This window comes from Symphalangus syndactylus, chromosome X (genome assembly GCF_028878055.3).
Source record: "Symphalangus syndactylus isolate Jambi chromosome X, NHGRI_mSymSyn1-v2.1_pri, whole genome shotgun sequence".
Taxonomy (NCBI): domain Eukaryota; kingdom Metazoa; phylum Chordata; class Mammalia; order Primates; family Hylobatidae; genus Symphalangus; species Symphalangus syndactylus.
In genome coordinates, this window is record NC_072447.2 from 119,171,240 (window position 1) to 119,198,167 (window position 26,928).

General features: G+C 40.2%; 1 protein-coding gene and 1 long non-coding RNA gene across 5 annotated transcripts in view; one reads left to right on the plus strand and one right to left on the minus strand.

The window, feature by feature from the left end:
- Positions 1–2,080, minus strand: part of LOC129476486 (uncharacterized) — a 47,128-nt gene extending 45,048 nt beyond the window's left edge. Inside the window, exons 1-2 of the long non-coding RNA XR_008654934.1 lie at positions 1,977–2,080; positions 1,757–1,881 (exon numbers count right to left, since the gene is read on the minus strand). This is a non-coding gene — a long non-coding RNA (uncharacterized lncRNA). The remainder of the gene's footprint in view (positions 1–1,756; positions 1,882–1,976) is intronic.
- PLS3 (plastin 3) overlaps positions 480–26,928 on the plus strand; it is a 90,763-nt gene continuing 64,314 nt past the window's right edge. For 2 of the 4 annotated variants that reach the window (XM_055269504.2, XM_055269508.2), the window contains exon 1: positions 480–610. The gene's annotated coding sequence lies outside the window, so the exon portion shown is untranslated. The remainder of the gene's footprint in view (positions 611–26,928) is intronic. The other 2 variants (XM_055269505.2, XM_063634844.1) reach the window with 2 other exon arrangements.

Here is a 26,928-nt window from a genome sequence, read left to right on the forward strand (position 1 = left end):
CTTGACTTCTTAAGGGAAGGAATGATTGCTGATGTTTCCCTCTGCGCCCTTTGGCACCTGGACTGATTGTTGCAGATGTAATTAGGAATGTTCCCCAACATGCCGTTATTCTTCTCACGATTCTGGGAGAAACTGTACCCCTCCTCCATAGATTTATATAGGTGGCATTCAAATTCTTTTTCCCAACTTTTTCATCTTTTTACTAATCCCACAAGATTTTGTGAATGTGTACTCCGAGCCAGGCACATTGGACTTCTAACTTCTTCTTAGCCCAAGTAGGAAGGGGAGACTCAGGCGCTGGGGACCAATCTCTTCTCCCTGCTGCAGAGTTGCAGTCCCTGTCCCTCCTGGGTGCCCATCCCCGTGCCTATTTTCCTGGATCTCCACCCAGTTGATGTGACAGGCTCGTGGCCCAATCCCCTTCCTGGTTCCCAGGCCGACTGCTAGCACCACCCGAGCCAATGGCGGCGGCCGAGGGGCGGAGGGGGCTGGCAGGAGGGGAGGGAGCGCTGGCTTTAGAGCCACAGCCGCAAAGATTCCGAGGTGCAGAAGTTGTCTGAGTGCGTTGGTCGGCGGCAGTCGGGCCAGACCCAGGACTCTGCGACTTTACGTAAGTGCTTTGTAGGCGCCGGCGGGCACTAGGGGAGCGGGTTTCCTGGGCGTGGGCAGGAGTGGGTCCCGGGGAGAGCATCTCGGTTAAGCTCAGCAGGAACGTGCCGCGCACCGTGGGGCGGGGGTTAGGGGAGAGGGAGGTCGGAGAAATTTCAGTTGGAGCCCTCGGGCGCCCGGGCGATCGGTCGCAACCGAAATGGGTGTGAGTGACGGGGAGCTTCCCTACCAGCATCCGCCGCAAACACGTTTTCTGCTCTTCACTGTATTGAGTGGTGTTTTCTTACTAGTTGCTCTTAACTTGTTGCCAGTCTTGGGCTGGAGTCCTAGACGCCAGCCCTTGCCCTGATTCCCCTCTGCGGCTACGGCCCCGAAGTGGAAAGGGAGCGCACAACTTCCCTCTGTCGTCCTTCTCCAGCTACTGCCATCCCCCCTTCCCTCCCGCCCGGACTCAGGAAATCCCGGAGCCAGCAGCCTGCTACTCCTCCAGCCCCCACACGCCCGCCTCGGGTGACCTGGCTGGCTTAAGCCGACCCTGGGGCTCTGGAGAGGGGGGGCCGTGGCCGAGGGAAGGCACGAGGTTTGGGTTGCCTGCCTTCTGACTGCTTCCCTCCCTTGTCCTTAGCTAGGGCGTCGCGATCGCACCTAGTCTCCCTATGAGTAAGCACTTTTTTTTCCTTTCAGTAGGAGAACATCTGTGGGCTAGTAGGGCAGTACCTTTCCATTCTCCCCGGCCCCACACCCCCTGTCCTTTTTTCAGCTCCTTTGACTCTGCGGCCCCGGGCGCACGGTCGGGGCGGCGGCAGTTGCGGACCTCTCCCGACTCTTGGAGAGGGAGAGGCGAAGGGGCGACAGGAGGGAGGTAATATTCCACCCCCACCTCGCCCTTTCCCCGCACAGCTGCACTTGCCTGTGTTTACTTTTCTCCACCCGCAGTACTTAAGCGCTCTAATGAGAGGCCCGGGGACGCCGACCACCCCCGCCCTGGCTTCTCGCCAGTCCCAAAGTTGCTGCCGCCGTCGCTGCTCCAGTGTGCTGGCGGTTCCGACCGCCGGGCTCCGGGACGTAAGATGATCCCAGCCCGGGAGGTGGAGTGGGGGTTAATTGCATCTGACTCTAGCCTTATGCGATGCTCCTTGCCTCTCACCTGAGCTGCACGATATCTAGTGGTGCAGAAGGTTGAACTTTTGCATAAGGTTGAGCTTGGAGCTAAGTGGGTTGGAGAGCCTCGCCATTTAGCGTCAGACAGACGGGATGCTGGGGGCGCCCGGCCTGTTAAGAGGGATTGGGAGGAGAGAAGGGAGCCTGGCTAACAGTAGGTAGAAAATGTAGGGAAAAGTAAAAACCATTGAGGGGCAAGCACTTACTCCACTTTGCTGGATGTCACAATGGACTGGGGAGCCTAAACTTGATCCTCGAGATGCAGTTCATGGTGAATTCCAGCTAAGTGGCTGGAGCCCCACACATACCAATTGGAATCACGTGCCCCAAGTCTCTGATGGTCACATGACGTCTTTTTACTTTAAAGCTGGAATGTAATGGTTGAGGCCCATATTCCAAAAACCACCTCTACGTTTGAAAAAAAAATGTGGGGAGGAGTGTGAACTAGCTTCTAATCAAGGAAGTCTACTAGGATTTTGGATGAGGGGACCAGAAAGGGAATTTGGTGCTCAGCTTTTATCCAAAACAAAAACAGGAGCTGTTTTTAAAATAAGGGATTGAAATATATGTGAGTTGGGACATATATCTCCTCTGTTCTTCAATCTCATGGTTTTTCTAAATTTAAAAAACATCTTACTAATTGTTTTCTAGGGAAGTCATCCTTTTACTCATGCCCCATTTTGTCCCTGAATACTAGATTTGAAGCTAAATCCCACAAGATAGTGTTAAAAAGTAAGGCTCTGTTCATCTTCCTTGGTCTGGCCTATATTCTAATTGAACTGTTCCCTATTTTAGGCAACTACTTAAAGGTAGTATATAACCTCTTGACTAAAATTAACCATCAGTTATTTGTGGTTTTGAATTAACTGGATTAGAAATCATGCACAAAAACAGTGGATAGTAAATTTGATACATCGAGTTGGTTGGGTTTTTGCCTGTCAGTGGTTTGGTAGAATAATGAGAGGACACTGAAACAACTTTCCCATATTGACCTATACCCGCCCAAGTGGCCCAAGTTAAGGTTGCTTCTGGGAAAACGTGGCAATTTGGCTATTCAGATTATATATTACAGAGTATGGAAGAGAGGCAGAGGAGCTTCTGAGGTCAGGAGTTTAAAAGCTTCGCTTATCTGAAAAGAAAGAAAGAAAGAAAGAAAGAGAAAAAACGAACCTGGTTGATGCATATTCAGTCTTGAAAACAACTAGGGCAGAAGATATTTAAGAGATTCTGACTTTGTATTCTTTTGCCAAAATCCCTTTGTCTCCTGCAGCAGCCTCTGAATGACTGGAGCACTCCATTTTCTTGCTGTTCATCCTTTTCTGAGCCTGAAAACTAGAACAACCTTAAAGCACATAGTTCTGACCCCAAGGCTAGCCTTGTGGCACAGATTAGCTGGAAATGGATTTAAGGTGCACCTGAGTTACTAGAGTTAACTACACTGGTAGATAGACCCCTCTAGTGGAAGTGAGGTGATGATATAATTTTAGATTAAAATAATAAATGTTTAACCTCAAAAAAAGGGAGTTATTACCACTCAACTAGGTTAAAGTGGTAGGGGGATGAGTTCTTTTTTAAGTATTGTGAAATCATGTCCAAACAGAATCATCGCTAGGCTCTCGTCCACAGCTTTTCATTGTCTTGGGATGCCTACTCATTGAACACCACCCCCAATATTGCTGACTTCTTTTTTTGGTGGTATGATCTAATGAGCCCAAATTTTTATTAAAATTAGGGGTATGGGAGTCAAATTCTTGATTTTTACTGTTAGATCTAGCAGATAGCAACCCCTTGCTTTACCTGAGGTGGGGAACTATTAATAAATAAATTACGCTTTGCCTTGACTTAATACAGACGATCAACAATGAAGTCCAAAGTCTCTAGTCTGATGTAACCATTTAGATTCAATTGATAAAAATGACTAGGCTTATGGCATTTTGGGTAGAAGGATTAATTATAACTAGTGAGTAATAATTTGGGTGAGATTAAGCCTCTTCTACAAGTGGTTACACGCACATTAGACTTTGACTGTGACTATTTATACTGGCAGAATGTCAGTATCCAGGGCACTATCAGAAACCCAATGAGATTTTTCTCCCAGGAGAACCGAATCCTGTTACTGAAAATAAAAGGGCAGCTTGGCCATGGTGCTTGAGCACCAAAGTGATTCTTTTTGGTGACACTGAGAGGGTACAAGAAGAAAGTCCATTTGCCATTATCCCATATTCTGTTTTAGGCATTATTTCTACTTGGATTTTCATGAAATGTACTGACAGTGTTCTTAGCACATATGATAAATTCATGAGTTTGCTATTGTGTTTGATCTAGCATAATCTATGTGGAATGTATAAGCCGAACTGTTTCTTTTTTGCTGTTTGGTACAGATTCCGAAAGTAGCTGGTATAAAATAAAATTTGAAAATGAATATCTCTTAATACATGACAACATGCGGTATCTGTTTTTAGAATCATGTTGTCTTTGGTCATATGACAATTTTTCTTTTGGTGAAGAGTGATCCAGAAGGCAAAATTTTTGATCTGTGAAAATAATACAACTCATTTAGAAGAAGTCAGCTGGGTCATGTTTTGAGTCTGTGTTATTTTAGACAGTGATATACCATATAATGTATATTCAGTGTGTTGGAGGTTTCAAAGCTTTTTGGATACATTACAATGTTGGAAGCTTTTTTATATACCAGTGGTCATGACTAGCTGATTTTAGTAATGAGAGTGCTTTGGTTAAAGTTATGGAAACAGTCTAATCGTGAAATGTCAGTCTTAGGAGAAGATCTGATCATACTTGGGCCAATTTATTTTAGTTACGGAGGTGAGACAATTTCAAAAGATTCACGATAAATTTAATAATACCAAATTTTGCCTTAGTCTTGACACTTGGAAGATAAATATTAGTGAGTATAAACTGTTTTAGGGATGAAGAAGCATTGTTAGTATATGAAAATGAAAATACTAATTACTTTAGCATGGGTCTTTTAGTCCTTTGCAGTCTGAACAGATAGATTATCTTAAGTAAATCATTGAACTTGCCCTCAGAGGAATTAGATTCTAGTGCTCTGCCATTGACTCATAATTTGACCTTCAGAAAGTCATTTAAAATTATTATATTAATAACTAATTGAGTACATACATGTGCCAGACACCATTCATGCTTTTGTTTATAAAAAGAGAGGATTGTTCAAGCTTTTTGGTTTGCTGGGTTTTATTTTTTCAAATATTCATAATCTGGCTTATTTTACTTATCAGTTGACTTTTCAAACTTTGATGCAATTGCATTGATCCAAGCTAAATACTTTGTTGGCAAATTGATGACTATTCAGGAAAGTGATCACCAGTGGGTTATTCCATGACTAATGTTAGTTCTTTAAAATAAAGAGGTTCCATTTATATAATTCCTTGACAGGGATTTTTGGTACATTAAGCCTACTGATTTTATAATATGAGAAACCTTACATTTTCTTAAAAGTTTAGAAATCTATTGATAATAAGGAGGTAGTGTTGTTTATTGGAAAAGCACTGAGCATAGAATTTAGGGTCTTTTAGTCCTTTGCAGTCTGGACAGATAGATGATCTTAAGTAAATCATTGAAATTTTCTGTGGTCATATCTGGGTTTCACTTTATTTATTTATTTATTTTTTTTTTGAGTCGGAGTCTTGCTCTGTCACCCAGGCTGGAGTGCAGTGGCGCAGTCTCGGCTCACTGCAAACTCCGCCTCCCAGGTTCACGCCATTCTCCTGCCTCAGCCTCTCCGAGTAGCTGGGACTACAGGCGCCCGCCACCACGCCCGGCTAATTTTTTGTATTTTTAGTAGAGACGGGGTTTCACTGTGGTCTCGATCTCCTGACTCGTGATCCACCCGCCTCGGCCTCCCAAAGTGCTGGGATTACAAGCATGAGCCACCGCGCCCGGCCTGGTTTCACTTTATTTTTAAGCCATGTGATTCCAATCTACATATTTCACAGGCATGGTGAAAGGATAAGTAAGAAACGTGAAGCCTTGGCTTTTAAGCAGACAGGTGCTATATAAATTCAAAGTACTGCAGCACTATATCATAGAAACACTAAAGCTTTAACAAGAGTTTACAGAAATGGCAGGGTTCTCATCACGCAAATCTTGCCACATTTTTCTTTGTCTGTCAAAGTTCTCCACCCATCCAATTTTTACAAGCAAAGGAAAAATAAAGCCAGACATATTATAATGAAAAATAAGAGAATAGGTTGATAACAATAGAATAAAAACCTACATGTGATACTTTCTTCTTCTTCTTTTGTTTTGTTTTGTTTTGAGATGGAGTCTCGCTCTGTCGCTCAGGCTAGAATGCAATGGTGTGATCTCGGCCCACTGCAACCTCCGCCTCCCGGGTTCAAGTGATTCTCGTGCCTCAGCCTCCTGAGTAGCTGGGATTACAGGCGCGTACCACCACTCCCGGCTAATTTTTGTATTTTTAGTAGAAACGGGGTTTCACCATGTTGGTCAGGCTGGTCTACAACTCCTGACCTTGTGATCTGCCCGCCTTGGCCTCCCAGAGTGCTGGGATTACAGGCATGAGCCACTGCGCCCAGCCCATGTGATACTTTCTTCTATTTCTTACCTCAAATATTGTGCAAAGTAGCCCGTTAAAGCCGTTAATTGGGTGGTGTTTTTCCCCTTTTTAACTAACTACTGAGTAGAATTTTGGTCTTCAATGGTAATTGTTACAGAGTCCATTGGCTTGCCATGCCTCATTTTTAGTTTTGTGATTGCCCATAATGGGAGGTTTCGTGTAAAAAACCTCATAAAAAATCAAGTTTTTCCTCCTCATAATTGCAGTCTAAAGGAGGACAACATGCAGGTATGGGAAACTGCATAGTGGAAGAGATAATCTATACATTTAAGTAGCATGCCATGAATAACACAAAAAATGGCCTGGCATGGTGGCTCACATCTGTCAACCCAACACTTTGGGAGGCCGAGGTGGGTGGATCACTTCAGGCCAGGAGACCAGCCTAGCTAACATGGTGAAACCCCGTCTCTACTGAAATACAAAAACTTAGCCAAGCACGGTGGCACGGGCTTGTAGTCCCAGCTACCCAAGAGGCTGAGGTGGGAGGATTGCTTGAGCCTGGGAGGCGAAGGTTACAGTGAGCCGAGATTGTGCCATTGCACTCCAAGCCTGGGCTACCAAGTGAGACCCCATCTCAAAAGAAAAACAAAAAAACAAAAAAAACAAATAAACCAGAAAATGTGGGAAGTTAAGTTGAAAAATAAACACCTTCAAAGCTATTAACTTGGATTTTCTTTTCTTTTCTTCTTTTTTTTTTTTTTGAGTCAGGTTCTCACTCTGTCACCCATTCATACTCTGTCCAGTTCATTGAAAATACAAGTCTGATTCCCTTAAGCTGTGATACTCATACAGACACATGAGTATATATACACTTATATGTGCATATGTATATTATATAACGTTTTATGTGATATATAAATATAATATAAAGTTTTTACTTTCTGTAAAATAAAATTTGTTACGGCCATATAATAGTTTTGAATATTCATATTATTGTGTTCCACATTATAAGCTCTAATTACATAGTGTTGCACTCAGATTGATATTCTGCTGTTGACACTGAAAATAACGCTTTCATTCATAGATGAATGTAATTTTCAAGCTTTTTTCCTATATTTCTTAACTTGCTTGAATGTTCCCATTTTGCCATTTCTTATTGTTCATTTTAACATTTTGGGGCTTGTGTTTCAGATCAGGAAGAATTACCATTATAGGGTGCAAAGAGTTTGCTCAGAAGTGAAAATGATACTAAATTGTCCCTAGAGCACATCCTATTGCTATAATATTCAATATGTATGAATTAATCTACTGGGAAAGTGTCTTATGTAGTGTGTACTTTAAAGATGTTTTCAATCACTTTGCTTTGGATTAGAAAAATTCAAGGTAACTATAATTTAAAATGCTCATATTTTTATGTTTATTTTATATGTAGAAGAGAAATTTTTAAAAATTGGAATAACACTATATCCCATTCTTTTCATTTATTACATTATAAACATGTTTCCAAGTGATCAAATATTTTTAAAAATGTTTAAAGTCACTGCAGTATATTTTATATAATGGCTGTTTCATAATTTATTTCACCAATTCCAAGTTGTTGAACATTTGTTTCCACATCTTATAGATAATGCTTCTGTAAGCATTCTTGATCGAACATCATTTTGCACTCTATCATTATTTCTTAGAAGAGAAGTCGCCAAGAATGTTTTAAGGATGAATTCCTTTGATAGTCCCTGAAATTCAAACATTGGCTTAAACAAAAAGATAGCCTTGATTTCAGTGGCATTTAAAAAAAGAAGGCTGGGCCAGGCGCGGTGGCTCACGCTTGTAATCCCAGCACTTTGGGAGGCCGAGGCGGGCGGATCACAAGGTCAGGAGATCGAGACCACGGTGAAACCCCGTCTCCACTAAAAATACAAAAAATTAGCCGGGCGTGGTGGCGGGCGCCTGTAGTCCCAGCTACTCGGAGAGGCTGAGGCAGGAGAATGGCGTGAACCCGGGAGGCGGAGCTTGCAGTGAGCCGAGATTGCGCCACTGCACTCCAGCCTGGGCGACAGAACAAGACTCCGTCTCAAAAAAAAAAAAAAAAAAAAAGAAGGCTGGGTGTGGTGGCTCAGGCCTGTAATCCCAACACTTTGGAAGGCCAAGGCAGGCGAAGTCAGGAGTTCAAGACCAGCCTGGCCAATATGGCAAAACTCCGTCTCTACTAAAAATACAAAAAAATTAGCTGAGCATGGTGGCGCATGCCTGTAATCCCAGCTACGTGGGCGGCTAAGGCAGGAGAATCGCTTGAACCCAGGAGGTGGAGGTTGCAGTGAGCCAAGATTGCACCACTGCACTCCAGCCCCGGCAACAGAGCAAGACTCCTTTTCAAAAAAAAAAAAAAAAGAAGAAGAAAGAAAAGACAAGGCCATTCTTTATACAGTGTATTTTATCATATGTGACTCTAAACTGGAACTTGTTTAGGTAAAGTATATGTCTTGGAAGTATTTTGGTTTTCTCTGATCTAGTTAGCAGGTGCAAAGCAGGATGAGGTAGGATTCTGTGCCGGGTACAATCATAGGAAGTTCTGTTTTTTGAAACGGAACTGTTAATGGGGGAAGGGAGACACGTTTGTTTTTAAGAAGCCTTTATGTTTAATATTATTATAAAACTCAGTTCAAGTATACAAAGCTTATTTGTGCCCATGAACATTCAGTATCCTAAAGAAACATTTAATCCTGGTGTTGTCTAAATGACTATTTGCTGATATGCCCTTTTATCTCAGGCTATTAGTTTCTTAAAGTACTTTGATATCACTCAATTAACTACAGTTAAACTCAGAGTTTTACATTTCATTCAGGTTGCTTAAATAATATAACTAAACATAAGTCCAATAATAGTAAAAATTCTGATGCTGACACTTAATTTGTGCCTGGTTTCAGTATATGGTGATTCCTTAAATTACAAGCACTTGAATTTACAAATATTTTGTGTATTTAAATGGCTCATTGTACATTACATATCCCTCCTGAAACTTAACCCATACTATTTCACAGACCGTTCCATGGGGTTTTTCTCTTTCCTCCAGTTCACTAGCCTCACTCACCAAAGACTTTATTGGTCTGAGAATTCCATTATGACCCAGAAGTGACTTGGAAGGTTCCTTTGACCCAACAACACATTCTCACTACCTTTCTTTTCTTTTCAGGGGCATCATTTACATGCTATGTTGCATAGTCAGAATGGACTTTAGCATAAAGTATGGGTTCCAATAGCTCTCGCATTTTATTATTTATTTATTTATTTATTGAGAGAGAGAGCCTCACTTTGTCGCCCAGGCTGGAGTGCAGTGGCACAATCTCGGCTCACTGCAACCTCCATCCCCCAGGTTCAAGTGATTCTCCTGCCTCAGCCTTGTGAGTAGCTGGGATTATAGGCTCCTGCCACTGCGCCCGGCTAATTTTTGTATTTTTAGTAGAGATGGGGTTTCACTATCTTGGCCAGGCTGGCCTTGAACTCCTGACCTTGTGATCTACCTTCCTCGGCCTCCCAAAGTGCTGGGATTACAGACGTGAGCCACCGCGCCTGGGCCAGCTCTCCCATTTTATATCTCTGTGGCATTGAGGAGGTTTCTTAACACTTCTGAACCTCAATTGCCCCATGTATAAAATGAAGATAATCCACTCACTTTTCACTTTGTTCTCATAATTATTATATGAGAACACTTATAAAGCAACTAGCATATAGTAGGTGCACAATAAGTATTTTCATTTACAGGTTGATTAATGTTGCCTTAGATGATTTTTGTCAGGCATCTATATCTACTTCTTTTTCTCTAATTTGAGTACCTTCCTACCTTCCTTTTTTTTTTTTTTTTTTTGGACTGAGTCTTGCTTTGTCGCCCGGGCTGGAGTGCAACTGTGTGATCTCAGCTCACTGCAACCTTGACTTCCTGGGGCTCAAGCGATCCTCGTGCCTCAGCCTCCCGAGTAGCTGGGATTACAGGCGTGTACTACCATGCCTGGCTAACTTTTTTTTATAGTTTGTTTTTTAGTAGAGATGGGATTTCCCCATGTTGCCCAGGCTGGCAAAATTTTAGAAATTAGGGGGGTTTTTTGTGTTTTATTTAATGGTATTGGACAAACACTCCTTTTATTGTTTTTCATTGTGAATGTAAAGGATTCTAGCCACGTTTCAGGTTGAAGAAGCTTCTTCGCTTAGCTCAGAAACCTGTTTATCATTTAATTTATTCTTTTTTTTTTTTTTTTGAAATGGAGTCTCACTCTGTCGTCCAGGCTGGAGTGCAGTGGCACGATTTCAGCTGACTGCAACCTCCTCCACCTCCGGGTTCATGCGATTCTCCTGCCTCAGCCTCCCGAGTAGCAGGACTACAGGTGCCCACCACCATGCCCTGCTAATTTTTTGTATTTTTAGTAGAGACAGGGTTTCACCATGTTAGCCAGGATGGTCTTGATCTCCTGACCTTGCGATCACCTGCCTCGGCCTCCCAAAGTGTTGGGATTACAGGTGTGAGCCACTGAACCCTGCCATTTAATTTATTCTTTTGTGAGGATATGTGAAGAACTAGCCAAGGCCGGTCACAGTGGTTTACGGCTTGTAATCCCAACACTTTGGGAGGCCAAGGCGGGCAAATCACTTCAGCTCAGGAGTTCGAAACCAGCCTGGCCAACATAGCAAAACCCTGTCCCTACTAAATATACAAAAATTAACCAGGCGTGTTGGCCCATGCCTATGTTCCCAGCTGCTTGGGAGGCTGAGGCACAAGAATCCCTTGAGCCTGGGAGGCGGAGGCTGCAGTGAGCCAAGATTGTGCCACTTCACTCCAGCCTGGGTGACAGAGCAAGACTCTGGAAAAAAAAAAAAGAAAAAGAAAGAGAGAAAGAGAAAAGGAAAGAGGAAAAGGAAAAGGAAAGGAACAAGAACTCACCTTCAAAGGAAAATTGGAAACATGGCTCAGTAAATTACAGACACGGTTATAAACTCAAGGCCACTAACAAATATAGCTTAAATCAGAATGAAAAGTAATAGGTAGTGTTGATACCTGACTTGTGGAGGAGGAAAAAAAAGTAGGAGCAAAGAGAAAATATATTATTGAAAACTTAAAATGCTGAGGATGGCAGAGGGTTATAAAGTAAACCAATATGTTTTCATGATGACATGTAGCCTTTAAAAATGGGTGAATCTAAAACATATTTATGATGCCCATTATTTTATCTAGTGGAAATTTTCAAAAGCAAAAACCAGGAAATGATGAAGGCTATTGACACATTCAGAAAATATTTTGAGCAGTTTGTGGGTCTCCATTGTAAAGCCACGCTTGAATCATTTTTACAAGTTGGTATGAATAATTACAATTTTATATTTTGTCCTGTGGTAATTAAGCAAATAGAGCCAAATTATCATTAAGTGTAACTAACAGAAAAGTAATATTGATAGATTTACATGTTTAAAAATATAAGCCAACCCATGCATTCAGTATTTTATCCTTAAACAAGGTGTTCCAGCTTTAGTTGACACTCAGATAAAAAGCAAACTAGTGGCTGGGCATGGTGGCTCACATCTGTAATCTCAGCACTTTGGGAGGCTGAGGCAGGAGGATTGCTTGAGCCCAGGAGTTCAGAATCAACCTGGATAAGATATCAAGACCCTGTCTCTATTTTTTAAAAAAGAAAAAAAGAAAATAAATTTTAAAAAAGCAAACTAGAATATATCTAGTAGGTGCTAGCAGAAGGGGAAAAATTCTCTAACAGAGATTTGTGTAAAAATGAAGGGAAGGTTAATAAGTATCTAGAAACTCTAAGTGTTGTATAAAAGAAGGCTTATAGACCATTGGTAAATAGATTAAAACTCAAGGAAACTTTTAAACGTGCCCAAAGTTCTTAAGTATATATTAAGATGGTACAAACTACAGATGAAGTAATAGTTAACCAAATATACTAACATGCACAATTGCTTAATTAGTCTATTTGTGGAATGGTTTCATTATTCATTCAACTACCATAAGTTTAATGCAGACTGTTAGGTGCTAGGGCTACAAAGATGGATAAGATACTCCCACAGTCTAGTAGAACAGAAAGACACAAAAATAATCTTGGGTCTCATGAAACTTAAAAATATTCATAAATGTAGAAAATGAATTTAGATCATGTCCGGTGGTTCATGCCAGTAATCCCAGCAATTAGGGAGGCCGAGGCAGGTGGATACCTGTGGTCAGGAGTTCGAGACCAGCCTGGCCAACATGGTGAAACCTCGTCTCTACTAAAAATACAAAAATTAGCCGGGTATGGTGGCAAGCGCAAGTAATCCCAGCTACTTGGGAGGCTGAAGTGAGAGAATTGCTTGGACCTGGGAGGCAGAGGTTGCAGTGAGCCGAGATTGCGCCATTGCACTCCAGCCTGGGCGACAAGAGTGAGACTCCGTCTCAAAAAAAAAAAAAAAAAAAAGAAAGAAAGAAAGAAAAAAAAGAAAATGAATTTAAATACAGCCTTTTTTCTCGGCATAAAATAATTTCTAAATATAAACCTTGTGTGAACAAAGAAATTCACTTATAACCCAATATAATCAAATCTAAACTAAGAACAAATCTCATTTAAACATTGTTATTTCTTTGCAATAATTATTGCATACCAAAAAAGAGCCCACTATGAGTTAATGTTACTTAAATAGAACATTGCTCAGCCTACAAATGAAGGTCAGCAGACACCAGTGTCTTGGAATAAAATAGCCCTTTGGCAAGAAAATGAGCCACACCCCATTTAGTTTTTACAAAAATAAAATTCTTTCCAGCTTTACTAAATTGTAGATGTTGCGCACAGCATGTACTTCTGCAGTAGTTGATTCTGCAGCTGTGGAAATATTCATGTATGCAGAAGTCCCCAAAAACATCTATTCACCATTACTTGCACATGCAGCTCTTATACTTTCTGTAGTACAGTATTCTGTTAAGTTTTATTTGACTCGTGGATAATAGCAAGCAACTACAGGTATAGCCGACACCTTAATTTCCTGCCTTGAACTTCTGGCCACAGACTTTATTTTTTTATTTTTTGAGATGGAGTCTCGCTCTGTTGCCCAGACTGGAGTGCAGTGGCATGATTTCGGCTCACTGCAACCTCCGCATCCCAGGTTCAAGCAATTCTCCTACCTCAGTCTCTTAAATACCTGAGATTACAGTGCACACCACCATGTCTGGCTAATTTTTGTATTTTTTAGTAGAGATGGGTTTTCGCTGTGTTGACCAGGCTGGTCTCGAACTCCTGGCCTCAAGCAATCCACCCACCTCGACCTCGCAAAGTGCTGTGATTACAGGCATGAGCCACCTTGCCTGGCCCATTGTCACAGAATTTAAATTGAGCAGGAATACGTAGGATTTCAAATCTAACAGTTGTTTCATTTGGTGGGAGAGGATCAAAGCCATGTACTATGACCGCTGTATATGGTTTTCTTCAAGAGCAGCAATAAATTTTTGCCATGTACCATGGGAAAGAGCTGTACTTTTTTTTTTTTGAGATGGAGTCTTGCTCTGTAGCCCAGGCTGGAGTACAGTGGTGCAATCTCGGCTCACTGCAAGGTCTGCCTCCCGGGTTCAGGCCATTCTCCTGCCTCAGCCTCCCGAGTAGCTGGGACTACAGGCGCCCACCACCACGCCCGGCTCATTTTTTGTACTTTTAGTAGAAACGGGGTTTCACCGTGTTAGTCAGGATGGTCTCGATCTCCTGACCTCATGATCCGCCCGCCTCGGCCTCCCAAAGTGCTAGGATTACAGGCGTGAGCCACCACGCCCGGCCAAGAGCTGTACTTTTAGGGAGAAAGGAAATACGCCCTGAGAAAAAGCCCCATTTTCCTAGTTCCTTTCACAGTTCACCTGGCACACAACGGGTCTTGATATTTATATTTGAAAGAGTGAAACATGGATGGCCATAAATGCTCCTTGCTGATAACGATTGAATTGGGAAAATCTAATCAGGAAATCCGTGATTTATGAATTACATTGCATAAAGTATATAGTGATGTGAGCCTATGAGAAGACTAAACAAATGGCTTCCTTAGTTTTTTTTTCTTTAGGTTTTAGTTATTTTCAGTGAATGATTATGAGTGAATGTTATCGATAGTGTTTTCACTGTGAGAACTGCTAAACTGTAGAGTCAAAGAGGAAATTGGGACATATTAATATTTTGACTTTTATGCCAGCTTTATTGAGACATAATATCATACCATTTTTTTTTTTTTTTTTTTTTTTGAGATGGAGTTTCGCTCTTGTTGCCCATGCTGGAGTACAATGGCACGATCTTGGCTCACCGCAACCTCCGCCTCCCAGATCGAAGCTATTCTCCTGCCTCAGCCTCCCTAGTAGCTGGGATTACAGGCATGTGCCACCACCACACCCGGCTAATTTTGTATTTTTAGTAGAGACAGGGTTTCTCTATGTTGGTCAGGCTGGTCTCAAACTCCTGACCTCAGGTAATCCGCCTGCCTCGGCCTCCCCAAGTGCTGGAATTATAGGCGTGAGCCACCGTGCCCGGCCCCATACCATCTATTTTTATAGATTTTAGTATATTCACAGATACATGCAGCCTTCACCAGTCAATTTTCAAACATTTTCATCACCTCAGAAAGAAACCCCATACACTTTAGCTATCACCTTCCACAGCACTCTACCCCTGCAACCCTAAGCAACCACTAAACTATTTCCTGTCTCCATTGAGTTCCCTGTTCTGGACATTACATATAAATGGAGTCATATAATAGGTGGTATTTTGTGACTAGTTTATTTCATTTAGCCTAACATTTTCAAGGTTCACACACCTTGTAGCAAGTATCAGTACTCTATTCCTTTTTATGGCTGGATAATATTTCATTGTATACCGTATTTTGTTTATCCATTTGTCCATCGATGGATATTTGGGGTTGTTTCTACATTATGGCTATCATAAATAATGGGACATGCAAACATTAAGTGTCTACCCATGAGTCAGCTAATGAGTTAGAGGTGGTGCTGACAAGATAACATTTCATTTATTATTACTCTGCTCTTAATATAAATCCTTGCTTTGATTAAGCACTACTGATTTTTCCATCTAAGTTTAGCTGTTTTTTTCCTGTTTCCTGATGCTTATTGACTTATCATTGACTTGTTCTCAATAACGTTTTCCTTAGTAGTATGTTTATACTGGAATAATAGCCTGTAAATGTTGTATAATCATCTTTTCTAAAACTTATTGTATAATAGACATTTAGCACAGTTTTGTTTGATCACATTTTTTGAACACTAAGGAGCAAAAGCAAGCAGTATTAAGGAGTACAACAGTATATGATAAATGCTTTGAAACGCAATGGTTTCAATCAACCAAAAGCATTATTGAGCACAGCTAATATATTTACTTTTAAATGTACTATTCAAGTATGAAATATATCCACATAGAACAAAATTCAAAACTCATAAAGGGCCATAATGATAAGTAAATTAGCCTCTAACACTTAATTTTTTTTTTTTTTTGAGACGGAGTCTCGCTCTGTCACCCAGGCTGGAGTGCAGTGGCACGATCTCGGCTCACTGCAAGCTCCGCCTCCCGGGTTCACGCCATTCTCCTGCCTCAGCCTCCCGCTTAGCTGGGACAACAGGCGCCCGCCACCACGCCCGGCTAATTTTTTGTATTTTTAGTAGAGACGGGGTTTCACCATGTTAGCCAGGATGGTCTCGATCTCCTGACCTTGTGATCCGCCCACCTCGGCTTCCCAAAGTGCTGGGATTACAGGCTTGAGCCACCACGCCCGGCAACACTTAATATTTTTTAGAAGACATTAGTGTTTTATGTTTAGGTATTTTGACAGTAAGTTTGAGGGAGTCTTTATCTTTTGACCTTTTGGGGTGAATATGAGAATGAGGGAATATAAAAAGATGATTAAAAGAATCACCAGGCCGGAAATGATGGCTCATGCCTGTAATCCCAGCACTTTAGGAGGCTGAGGCAGGAGAATTGCTTGAGCTCAGGAGTTTGACACCAGCCTGGGCAACATAGCAAGACCTCATCTCTACTAAAAATAAAACAAAATTAACCAGGCGTGGTGGCGTGCGCCTATAGTCCCAGCTACTCAGGAGGCTGAGGTGGGAGGGTTGCTTGATCCCGTGATCACGCCACTGTACTTCAGCGTGGGTGAGAGAGATCCTGTCTCAAAAAAAATAAATAAAATAATTTCCTGCAATTTCAGATTATTATTTTAAGCACCCTTGACCCTAAATTCACCAGATCAAAACAGCTAATGACTCATAGAACTTTACTCTGTCATTATTTTCTGGATTCAACCCACAGAGAAATTTTTGGATCCAGTCTCCTTACTCTTAGGGGCAGGCAGAACCTTGCAGATCCTTTAGGAAAGGATAGACTTCCCTGAGAAAGGTGGGCTGGAGTTCAGTCAAAAAAAAGGTGCAACTTTCTGGAGTCCCATTTAGAACTTCCTGCGTATTTAATAGGCCTTTGCTAATTATTAACAATGTGCCTGGCACACTAACATAAATAAAACAATGTGCCATCGTTTGAAGAGCTGAGTCTAATCCACCTACTGATTTTTACAAAGGAGGCAACTGAAGTCTGATTTTGGCTTGCCTCAGCATAGAGTGGTCCAGGACAATGGTGGAGGATCAGGTCGCCATCACTGGAGACCCAGACTGTAGTAACGGAACTGATCCATCATTCTTCTCACTATATATTTAAACTCCATGTCCAGGGTCAACTTTGTTTAGTAGCAGTGCCTCTTCCCTGAATCAGTTTGTATTTTTACAATGTTTAATTTCTTTCAGAGATTAATAAAATGTCAAATGCTATCTCAATAAAGTTACCATGAACTCTCTGAAATCTGTATCACCCATAACTAAAGCAACTTACTTTGAGTCTGACAAGCTCTTCCCTAGCTAATGGAAATGCATTAGCAATAGCTTTACAGTGGTAAGCTATTTTTCTAGGTCATATTCAACCCAGAGTAGTCACATGCTGACAAAACTTCAATCCTAAACACTGATCATAAAGAGTTTCCTATATTGTATGTAATATATCCAAAAGTTTTTGAAAACTCTAATTCCAGTATATTGAATATACATTATAGGGTTTATCACTCCTGATTTTTTTTTTAATTGAGACGGAATCTTGCTCTGTTGCCCAGGCTGGAGAGTAGTCCCGTGATCTCTGCTCACTGTAGCCTCTGCCTCCCAGGTTCAAGCAGTTCTCGTGCCTCAGCCCCCCGAGTAGCTGGCATTATAGGCGTGCGCCACCACGTCTGGATAATTTTTGTATTTTTTGTAGAGATGGGGTTTCGCCATGTTGGCCAGGCTGCTCTCGAACTCCTGACCTAAAGTGATCCTCCCGCCTCGGCCTCTAAAAGTGCTGGGATTACAGGAGTAAACCACCATGTCCGGCCCACTCCGGATTTCTTCTAAACTGGATTTTATCATTCTCAGAGTCAGTCTTTCCTCTCTGTATTACTCCTTGCCTAGAAAAAAAATGTCCATTTCATTCATCTATTCATTGACTTACTCAAGTACTTACCGAGCACCTTATATATGTCAGATACTATTCTAGGTACTGGGGATAACAGCTGTCAATGAAACAGACAGAGATCACCATCCTTATGAAGCTTACATCCTCCTAGGGGAGAGATAGAAAATAAACAATGATTTTATATATTAGATGCTAATGTGTTATGGAGAAAAAGTAAGATTAATGGTATAGGAAGTGGGAAGAAGGGTATTGCCATTTCAAAATATGTGGTCACAGAAGGCATTACCGAGAGGGAGATATTTCAGGCAAGATATGAAGGAAATCAAGGAGTATCCATGTGAATATTTGGGGAGAAGTGTCACTTGAACAAGTAAAAAATATTTCTAATAACAGATACCTAAATCATCATACATTGATGTGTTTCAGCCCTGAAATTTTCCTTTATGACAACTCCTTTTTATTTTGGTATTGAACAGAAAAAAATAACTTTCACCCAGATCAAACACTCTAGTGGAGTCATGAACTGACAATATATGCTAAGAATATTGTGTCAGAAGTTATGTCAAAAAAGTTTTGAAAAGATAAGGCTAGGCGTGGTGGCTCACGCCTGTAATCCCAGCACTTTGGGAGGCTGAGGCGGGCAGATCACGCGAGGTCAGGAGATCGAGACCATTCTGGCTAACACAGTGAAACCCCGTCTCTACTAAAAATACAAAAAATTAGCCTGGCGTGGTGGCGGGCGCCTATAGTCCCAGCTACTCGGGAGGCTGAGGCAGGAGAATGGCGTGAGCCCGGCAGATGGAGCTTGCAGTGAGTGGAGATCATGCCACTGCACAAAAAAAAAAAAAAAAAAAAGATAAAGTGGGAATAATGTTTAAAGCAGGATATAGAATTAATACAAGTAAATGTTCTTCATTTTCCTTATTAATTTAATTATACTATATTCTGTGTTTAATTCTGAATTAGATTTTTTAAATAAACTTTTTATTTTGAGATAATTGTAGATTCACACCTACTTGTAAGAAATGGCACAAAGAGATCCTGTGTACCTTTACCCAGCTTCTTCCAATGGTAAACTCTTAAAAAACCATAGTACAATAGCAAGACCGCAATGTTGACACTGATACAGACAAGAGGCAAATGAGTTTCATTACAGTAGAATCCCTTTTATTGCCCTTTGATAACAACACACACCTCCTTCCTCCCCTGACCTCCATTTTTGACCCCAGGAAACCACTAATCTGTTCTCCATGTCTATAATTTTGTCATTTAAAAATATTATATAAATGGAATGATTTATAGTATGTAGCCTTTGGGGATTAGCTTTTTTTCTCTGAGCATAATTCTCTAGAGATTCAACCTAAGTTGTGTATGTCAATACCTCGTTCTTTTTCATTGTTGAATAGTATTCCATGGTGTGTATGTACCAAAGTTTATTTAACCATTCACCCATTAAAGGATATCTGGGCCATTTCCAGTTTTTTAGTTATCACAAGTATTTGTATACAGGTGTTAGTGTGAACTTCGGTTTTCGTTTCTCTGGGATTAATGCCAGAAGAGTGCAATTGCTGAGTTGTATGAGAGTTGCATGTTTAATTTTATAAGAAATTGCCAAAGTGTTTGCCCAGAGTGACTGTACCATTGTGTGCTTCCACCAGCAATGTATGAGTGATCCAGTTTTTCCACGTCCTTGCCAGCCTTTGGTGATGTCACTGTTTTTCATTTTAGCCATTCTGATAGGTGTGTAGTGATAGCTCATTCTAGTTTCATTTTCAGTTTCATAATAACTAATGATGTTTAACATTTTTTATGCACTTATTTCCCATGTTTGCCCTCTTCAGTGAAATGTCTGTTCATGTCTTTTACCTATTTTCTTTCATTTTTGAGAGAAGGTCTTACTCTGTTGCCCAGGCTGGAGTGCAGTGGCGCAATCACGGCTCACTGCAGCATCAACATCCTGGGCTCAAGTGATTCTCCTGCCTAAGCCTCCCAAGTAGCTGGAACTACAGGTGCACACCACCATTTTATTTTTTGTAGAGTTGGGGTCTTGTTATGTTGCCCAGGCTGATCTGAAACGTCTGGCCTCAAGCAGTACTCCACCCTTGGCCTCCCACTGTGCTGGGATTACAGACATGAGCCACCATGCCCGGCCCTTTTGTCTGTTTTCTAATTGGATTATTTGTATTTTTACTGTTGTTGAATTTTAAGAGGTCTTTATGTATTCTAGAGTCTAATCCTTTATCAGATATGTGGCATACAAATATTTTCTTCTTGCCTGTAGCTTATCTTTTCATCTTCTGAACAGAATCTTTCATAGAACAAAAGGATTTATTTGGTGAGGCCCACTTTATCAATATTTCCTTTTATGGATTGATTTTTGGTGTCATATCTGAGAACTCTTCATCAAATCAGGTTCCTGAAGAATTTCTCTTTTTTTCCCCCCTAAAGTTTTATAGTTTTATGTTTTACATTTAGGTCTGTGATCTGTTTGGTGCTAACTTTTGTGTAAGGTGTGAAGTTTGGGTTGAAGTTCCTTATTTTTTGTTTTGGCCTATGTTTGTCCTCCTCTACTGACATGCTTTTTTGCACCCTTGTGAAGAATCAGTTGAATATATTTGTGTAAATCTATTTCTGGGTTCTCTGTTCTGTTCCATTGTTTTGAGTATCTGTTGCTCTGTCAGTATCACACTGTCTTGATTACTGTAGCTACGTAGTCTGACTTAATGCCAGGTAGATTCTACTCACCTTATTTTTCAGCAGTTTTAGATTTTCTAAGGCTTGTTCCTTTCCATGTTAATTTTTAGAAGAAGCTTGTCTATAACTACAAAAACTGGTCTAGGATTTTGAGACGAATTGATTTAATGAATTAGACTTTTGAAATTGCATATGTCATGTTAATAAAGTTAAAAATGGTAATTCTGTTAAGGAAAGCAATTTAGTTCCTTCCAAAGTCTAATGCTAGTTCTTATTTTCTGAAGAAATGTGTATTTTTATGATTTTGAAATTAATGAATGAATATTAATTAGCAGTTTCTTTTTTTATTTTTTAAATTTTTTGTGTGGACATGGGGTCCCATTATGTTGCCCAGGCTGGTCTCAAACTCCTGGTCTCAAGCAACCCTCCCACCTCAGCCTCCCAAAGGACTTTGGGAGTTCACACCTTCATGGTGTGAACCACCATGCCCGGCCAGCAGTTTCCTTTCAGCCATAACATGAGTGACCTTTTTTAATGGCCAAAATTGAAGTTTGTCAAGTTCTAAATCACTAATATGTTTTTGAATTTAAAAATTTTTGAAGGTTTACTTCTGGAATTTTTAAGACCAGCCATTAGATTTATAAGGCTGTTAATAAGATTCCTAAACCTATTGTTTTGCCTTAAGGAAACTATGGTTTACCTTTTCTGTTATCCCAAACAAATTCATCTCCCCATATAGCAAAATGGAATATGCTACTAAATAGTTGAAATTTAGGGTAATGGAGTTTGGGATATGTTTATTATTCATGAATAGTAAGTCAAAAGTTTTTAAATGAAAACATTTGTGTATTCTCATGCTTTGATCGTTGATTCTGCAAAATAAAATCTTAAAAATTACAAAAAGCATCTGATAAACTTCTTAATTTAAAAGAACACTCAGAAATTTACTTTCAGGTATTTAAAAAAAGAGGGAGGCTATCAAACTGATTAGGACTGAAGAAGAACTAAAGAGAAAATGTCACCTTGTTGGTTTTGGGTGAGGGAAAATTGAATGAGATCGTGCTTTCTTGCTTGCTTGCTTTCTCAAGATAAAGCTTTTCCACTCTTCTGTCTGCTTACTGATTCAGGGTGGCAGGCACAAAACAAAACGTTTCGGTTATATTTTCCATCCTGTTTATATTTAAATTGGCTCTTTATTCTTTAATAAAGTGTATAACTGTTGGTCTTATAACATTATGAATGTGGGATTAAGTGGTTAGACTTAGCAGGAATTTGAAAATCAGGGTCCAAATGTACTACCCTAAGTACAGTCACAGAATTACTTCTATAATGAAAACTTCCCTAAGTTATAGCATCTGGCTTATAGCATTCTCATTACAGTGAAGTTTACCATCACTCATATTAGTGATGTGTTACTTCCCACTTACTCCTAACCCTGCTTAGGTAATGCAAAACTATAATTTAGAAAGTGTGATTTAAAGAAGATGCAATATAATGGTACTCATTGTAAACATATATCCAGATTTCTTTCTTCATATATAATTTATCTGTATTTTTAAATTTATTTTGTCTAATGAAAGACTTTTAAAAGCTCATTCTCTCGAGCAGTGAATTCTCAGCTAGTGAGCCAGGACAGTCTGCCTCATCAAAAGAAATCTGCTAATTGCTTTAGCCAATTTTTGAGGTAATAAGCTGGGAGAGGGAAGAGGTTGGTTACTCATGCATAGGTGACTTTTTGCTAACAGTGTGATTTTTAGGAAGTGAAGACCACAAAAGCTTTTTGACTTGTGGCAGAATTCATTATGATGAGACTTTAGCTGTACCAGGTAACAGATTGCCAAATAAAACAACAAACAAGCAAGATTGGTCAGTTACAATCCAGTCTGTAGTAATCTGATCCAGCATAGTGTTATGTTTATGGATTCAATTCCCTCCTCAAAGTCATACAATTGAGGCATCTCAGTAGAAATAAAATAAAATAAACACATTTTGTAGGGACGCTCCCATACATTTGAATGGTAAGGGCATATAGCTATTAATACTTTATGAGACCATGGTATTTTTGCAGCCAATCTTAAGGATAAATCTACATTGTGTTCAGGATTCTGTGTTGGGCCAGACTTAACAATGACCATTATGTGTAGAAAATAGCAACCATTGTTGCTGAATTAAACTCTCTCTGGAGATTTAAACATTTTTTTAAAAATTAAGCTAATAGGCCAAGCGCGGTGGCTCACGCCTGAATCCCAACACTTTAGGAGGCCGATGCGGGCGGATCACTTGAGGACAGGAGTTTGAGATCAGCCTGGCCAATGTGGCGAAAGCCCGTCTCTACTAAAAATACAAAAAGATTAGACGGGCATGGTGGTATGCACCTGTGGTCCCAGGTACTCGGGAGGCCGAGGTGATAGGATCACCTGAGCCTGGGGGAGGTTGAGGCTGCAGTAAGCTGTGATTGCACCACGGCACTCAGCCTGGGTGACAGAGGGAGACTCTCTTTAAAAAAAAAAGAAAAAAGAAAAGAAGCTAATAAAACTTTGATGACAACATAGCCAAAGAAATTAATCAGGGAAGAGTGGTGGTTAGAAACAGAAAGCATAGTGGAATAGATGAATTACACCTGGCAAAGGAACTCTAAACTATATTATGTAAAGCTCAGGACAGTCTACTTGTCTGAAAAAGAAATACCAAAAGTATACACATGCAAAAATTTGGATTTTTCAGCTGGACTTTTTGTGAAAGTTTCCCTCCCACCCCAAATTCAAAAGAAGTATAAAGCAGGCCATTCATGGCAAACTCCCAATGAAATGGAATTAATTTGTATTGTGTTTTGAAAGTGTATATATGTGCTTGCAGGAATTACATGGAAGAATTATACTGACATAGAGTGGCTCTCAAAGTGAACAATGGAATCTTAAGGATGTTTTATTAAACAGCGAGTCAACAATTTTTCTCCGTGAATGTGACTCCACAATGATAGTGGAAATCACAAAATATTTCACACGCAAATATATCTGAAATTCTTCATGGATGTATTTAACACTTTGAAGTGATGGCAACATCTGGTAACAAATAGAAGCCAGCGTCTTAAAAGCTATGGCTTCATGTTACTACTTCATCTGAATTAGTCATTTAAAGGGGATTTTATATGTCTTCCTAAAAACTGACGAGGTTAATCTTAGACTAGGGCAGGCTGGCAGGAAATGCTGAAGCGGCTCTTTCTTTTGAAGGTTTTGTTATTCCTTGTGAGGTCAAAAAGTAGTTGTTTTTAAGTTTGGAAAGCTAAAGCAGTGATGTTTTGACTCTTGACAGTGAGATGTTTTTCTTTCTTTTTGGGGGAGGGTGTGTGTGGCAAGTCTGGGGAAAAACTTGATGCATGGAGAGTTCTTTATACTTTCCACTCCACTTCTTTTCTCTCAAATGAATTTATTTTCTAAAGGTGCAGAATTTAGGAATTCGTTTCAATTGCCAAATCTGAGCATGGATTTGGTGCTATTAGAAGATGTAACCACCATGTGTTTGGCCAGATTAGCTTTCAGGAATGATCGTATCTTACGGAGTTAGCCAATGGAACAAGAGTAGATGCCTTTTATCCTTATTTATTTGCTTTGCATTAAAAAGACAAATGCTAAAAGTTTATTCTTGACTATGAAATAAACCACTATAATATATGACACTGAGTTAATTCCTTTAGGATGCTATGTCTTCCACATACATCCATTTAATAAATATTTGTTGAGTGCCTACTGTATGCCAGGCACTGTTGTATAAGCTGAAAATAGATTGCTGGACAAAACAGACAAAAAATCACTGCCCTCATAGAGCTTATTAAATATTAAAACAGTAGAGCAATTTAAAATTATTTAATGCTATCACTCAGCTTTTAAAGATCTTCACTGAATGAGTTTTGAGAACTTTTGCACATATTATCTACAGCTTGAATAGGGAAAAAATGACATTTTGTTTGAAATCTAGGTCAAGAAGCTAGAAGCTGATAAGTAAAGTAAATATTTTATTCTGTGATGATCATTTTCAGTTTTCATTTATCAGTGTTACACTTAGGCCTCTTGAGGAATGTTACTAGTTTAACTTGTGGATTTCTTCCTGAGGATGGGCTTAATTTGTATTGGGGGAGGTGGTGAAAGGACCTAGTATCCCTGGAAATTAATGTAAAGTCGTGGCATTTGTAAAACTATCTTCTGTCACTTGAAAAATTATAGAATACTTAAATGTATTTAATGCTCCCTGTGGAAAATGAATGTATGGCTCAGTTATTTTTGCCTATGTGAGTATTACAGGAGCTGACTCAAAGGAGATGACATGATGGTTCCTGTCCTGAAGTGAAATAAGATGATGGGTTGTGGTGGAACAATGATGTGGTCATGCCCATATTTGCTCACATCTCTTGTTCGTTTCCTTTTATAGAGGGAAACCAGGGAAAGTCTCATTTCTTATTTTTTGTTTCCTTTTTGTATTTTCTTTCATACACCATTTCCCTTTCTTTTTTTCTTAAAATTGCATTATAGTGACTTCCAATTCAATTGGCTCAAGTTGTACTTTGTAATGACATAAATAAATACCCCTTAGAAAGGTCATAGTGGAAGCATTATACCCATTTTAGGGAATTGATTATATATATAGACACAGCCACTCCGAGCCCCTTGAGGATATGAAAAGCATGTTGCAGAAATCCTCTTATTTCCTGATGCCAACTAGTATAGCGCCTTTTACAGAATAGATGCTTAATCAGTATTTATCTATTGAATAAATATGAGCCAGGAAATTTAATTTTGCTCTCCAAAATCCCAAGTCCTTTATATAAGTAGGCAGAAATTTTAAAAAGCTTGTTTGTTTGTTTTGTTTGTTTTTTGAGATGGAGTCTTGCACTGTGGCCCGGGCTGGAGTGCAGTGGTACAATCTTGGCTCACTGCAAGCTCCACCTCCTGGGTTCAAGATTTTCTCCTGCCTCAACCTCCCAACTAGCTGGGATTACAGGCACCCGCCACCAAGCCCAGCTCATTTTCTGTATTTTTAGTAGAGACGGAGGTTTCACCACGCTGGCCAGGCTGGTCTCGAACTCCTGACCTCGTGATTTGCCCCCCTCAGCCTCCAAAGCGCTGGGATTACAGGTGTGAGCCACTGCACCCGGTCTAAAACCTTATTTTTATGGAATTATTCAAACACGTAATGTAAAATACCATTAAAAACCTCCAGCTTTAACAATTACCAGTATTTCATGTTCTTATTTCATCTTTGCTCTCCCTTCTTTTTTGAGATTTGCTTTAAAATAATCTGCATATTGTTTTACCCATAAATATTATAGTACACTTAGTTTTTAATATTTTAAGATAGTAGTGTTTGCATTTCATATGGAGTTTTACTTTTAAACCCTTTCTGTGCTACTTTATACAAGAGAAAGAAATTCTTAACCGCTTATCAGAAGAAAAATCTAATTTTTTTTTTTTTTTGACGGAGTTTTGCTGTTGTTGCCCAGGCTAGAGTGCAATGGCGCGATCTCGGCTCACAGCAACCTCCACCTCCCAGGTTCAAGCCATTCTCCTGCTTCATCCTCCGAGTAGCTGGGATTACAGGCATGTGCCACCACACCTGGCTAATTTTGTATTTTTAGTAGAGATGGGGTTTCTCCATGTTGGTCAGGCTAGTCTCGAACTCCGGACCTCAGGTGATCCACCTGCCTCGGCCTCCCAAAGTGCTGGGATTACAGGCGTGAGCCACTGCGCCCGGCCAAGAAAAATCTAATTTACTGTGTATGAGTAGGATGTTAACTGATTTTGTAACATATGTTTCCTTTCTTAATCTTTTAAAAAATTTTATTAAAAGTTTCTAAACAGGCCAGGTGCTGTGGCTCACGCCTGTAATGCCAGCACTTTGGGAGGCTGAGGCGGGAGGGTCATAAGGCCAGGAGTTCGAGACTAGCCTGGCCAACATAGTGAAACCCCGTCTCTACTAAAAATACAAAAAAAAAAAAAAAAAAATTAGCCGTGTGTGGTGGCAGGCGCCTGCAGTCCCAGCTACTTGGGAGGCTGAGGCAGGAGAATCGCTTGAACCCGGGAGGGGGAGGTTGCAGTGAGCCAAGATTGCGCCACGCACTCCAGCCCGGGGTGACAAAGTGAGACTCCGTCTCGAAAAAAAAAAAAAAAATTTCTAAACAACACTGTACCTGTTATGTCATGACTGTCATGATAAAGTCTTGCCTTTTAGACATGAACCTGATTCAGCAAAATGTGCTTTGAAGTAGATAAGCTGTAGATTTTTGTCTCACCTGAACTGATATTAAAGAGATGTTTTTTCTTTTCACAGTTCAAAAGTACAGAACTCAGGTTAAAACCTAGATATGTAATTTTGTTAATTTTCAGTTTGAAAATTGTTGTTAAAACCTGCATACTTTATAGG